General features: G+C 37.4%; 1 pseudogene; it reads right to left on the reverse strand.

Annotated features, from left to right (window-relative positions):
- LOC102880964 overlaps positions 1-3,349 on the reverse strand; it is a 5,484-nt pseudogene that overhangs the window by 819 nt on the left and 1,316 nt on the right.

The following is a 3,349-nucleotide window of genomic DNA, read 5'->3' on the forward strand; positions in this document are numbered from 1 at the left end:
ATGAAAGTCATTAAGCATCGTAAAAGGTTACCCAGGGAAATTGCAAAATCTTTTTCACAGGTAGTATTTTAAAATAAGGTCAGTTTTGTCTCTCTCAGATTGGTTAAATAAGTCCAGCCTGAACCCAGAAGAATGGCCCAGGTCATATTCCTCTTCACTGATTCTCTTATAACATCTCTAAATCCCTGGAAGGCACCACTTTTAAACCAGGCGGTTGATGTTTTAATTTTTTTTTTTTTTTTAATTGAAAATAAGACATTTTGGAAATCAGTTTCTCCCTCAGGGTTTGTTGTCATTTTTGATGCTGATTTTTTGTTTAGTAACTTTCCCGGATTAGTTTTGTAAAATCTGTATCGTTTGTCACATACAGCCACTGAAGTCCCCATTCAGTGAGCTTAGTGGTTAGTTAATGCTTAGATATTATTGAGCCTAAAAGCCTTAAACCAATAAGTCACCTGGACTTTTCCAATAGGCTTTGTGCGTGTCATGGTACATGTTTTCAACATTCCACCAGGCCACTTACAACTCTGCCTTAGCCTTTACTTCCTGCTTGCACAGAACCTGAAATTCAGCGTGGGGTGAGTGATTAGGGCCTCTTGGGTCTTTCTAGAGCGTGTGCAGAGCTCTGTGCATAGGTACAACCCCATACACACGTATGGCCTTCTAGATTCCCATGAATAAGTTAGAAAATTTCAAAACCTTCTAGACATCTCATTCCCCACTGTTTCCTTTTAGGTTTTTTGGGTCAACTTCTCATTAGCTCCAACTGGTCTCACTGTCTGAAGTAGCTGTGATGTCAAAAAAAAAAAACTGACCCAAGAATAGAATTGACTGTAAAGAGCCAGTTCTGAGTTAGGTAAAATAAATACATGCTCTGAGAACGGAGCTTTTTATGAAACTAGCAGACAGGTTAAGTAGTGACAATTTTCTGGAGATGGAGCTTTTGAGTAGCATCAAATCCACTCTCCCTTTCAATGGCTGCTGGGCTCCTGGTTTCCGCAGCCTCTGCAGTGCAAGCCTTCTGATTGCAAAGCTACCACACAGCTAGGAAGAAAAGGATGGGAACAGGACAAATCAAGTTGTTACAAAGCTCTCTCTCTTTGCCAAGATTTCTCTATTCTTCTTGTATAAACATCCCATGGATTTTTGCAAGCCTTTGGTTTAGTTCCAGAGTTTTAAAAAAGTTGGTTTGACAATATTCGTTACTATTCTAATAGCTTTTATGTGGGAGCAGATTTAACTCTACTTTTCTGGAAGTGCTTACCTCTCTAGTAGGGTTTTTCTAGAGGCTTGGTACCAAATTAAATAAATGAACTTCTAACCCTGCATCATTATATTACTTTACCATTAATAGATAAGTGATTTGTCACATATTTTAATTCTGCTATGGAGAGGATCATATGATTTTCCCCTTTATCTATTAATAAGGACTATTCCATTGACTTACTTTTGAATTACTCATTGTCAAAATAACTCACCACTTGTGAGTTATAACCATATTTACATATGACAAAATTCACCAGCTAATATTTTAAGATTTTTGTCTTATTTTTATAGCAAGATTGGCATATAGTGTTTTTTTGTATGTAATATTCTTGTCTTGTTTCAGTATTAAAGCTGCAGTGAATACCAAAGTTCTTTGAAAACGGAAGGGTCATGAGTGGGTATGTGGGATTGCAAACATCGTGAGAATAGAAAGGCAGACACTTTAAGTTATTGGCCTGTTAAACAAGTTGGAAAGGATTTTTTTTTTTTTCTAAATTTGGACTGGAACTCACAGAGGACAGGTCAAGCTAGAGATGGAAGAGAGCAGTGCAGATGCACAGCAAAAAAAACAGCAGGAGTTAGCTAGAAGATTGCACTAGAAAGGAGAGAAAGTTCACACCTATCAGAATGGCTATTATCAAAAACACAACAAACGGCAAGTGTTGGCGAGGATGTGGAGACAAGGGAACCCTCAGACTCCCCTACAATGCTAGTGGGGTTGTAAATTGGTGCAGTCACTATGGAAAATAGGATGGAGGTTCCTCAAAAAGTTAAAAATAGAACTATCATATGACCCAGCAATGCCATTTCTGGGTATTTATCGGAAAAAAACAAAAACACTAATTGAAAAAGATATATGTACCCCTATGTTCATTGTAGCATTATTTACAATAGCCAAGATATTGGAAACAACCTAGGTGTTCATCAATAAATGAATAGATAAAGAGGATGTGATATATATAGATACATACGCACACAATGAAATATTACTCAGCAATAAAAAAGAATGAAATCTTGCCATTTACGACAACATCAATGGACCTGAAGATATTATGCTAAGTGAAATAAGTCAGACAAAGAGAGACAAATACTATAAGATTTTACTTATATGTGAAATCTAAAAACAAAACAAACAAGCAAAACAGAAACAGACAACAAACTGATGGCTGCTGGGGGTGGGGGGATTGGTGAAAATGTGAAGGAGAATAAGAGGCACAAGTTTCCAGTCATAAATAAATTAAATCACGGGGATGTAATGTACAGCATAGGGAATATAGTCAGTAATATCGTAATAACTTTGCACAGTGACAGATGGGAACTAGACTTACCAGGGTGATCATTTCATATAGTATATAAATGTTGAATCCCTGTGTTGTATACCCGAAACTAATACAGTATTATATGTCAACTATACTTTAACTAAAAAAGAAAGAATAGAGAGTAGTTAGTGGATAGAGTTGCCGCTCCTGTCAGCATCCCTCTGCCTCCCACATCTGTACAGATCTTCCTGCGTGCATTTATAAATCTGGTTCTTACCACTACTTAACATAGGCTTGTTTGCTACCAAGCAAGCAGAAGCAACACACACTTTTATAGAAATGCAAAGAGAGCTAAAAGGGTAATTTGGGCAGGGGTTCACATTCCAAAACGACCTCAAGTTAGACTTTTGACCTTAAAAACAGATGAAATTTATACAAAGTCATGGAGACATAAAGACAAGCGTTAAAGCAGAAAACATTCATTACACCCTTAAACTTGTGTCTCTGCAGTTCACAATCTATTGATATTCTCCATAAATCTGGAAATTATCTTGCCTTGTCTTGGTGCCCGCGTGTGTTTCAAATGCTCATTTATTCAAAGTAAACTCTTCAGATGTACCCATTTCTGAAATCTGTTGAGACCGGTAGAGTTTAAATTGTTCTGGATATAGAGTGAGAGCTGTGGTTTTTCAGACCCTCGAAAGACAATTCCTTTCCATTGCCTCAAACCCCACTGCACATAGCAAGAACTGTTAAGAGCCAGGCCAGCCCTGACACTCCTTAAAAAAAAGGAGCACTTGTGAGCTCTCAGAAATTATTATAGC

The sequence above is a fragment of the Pteropus alecto genome, unplaced genomic scaffold (assembly GCF_000325575.1).
Source record: "Pteropus alecto unplaced genomic scaffold, ASM32557v1 scaffold45, whole genome shotgun sequence".
Taxonomy (NCBI): Eukaryota; Metazoa; Chordata; class Mammalia; order Chiroptera; family Pteropodidae; genus Pteropus; species Pteropus alecto.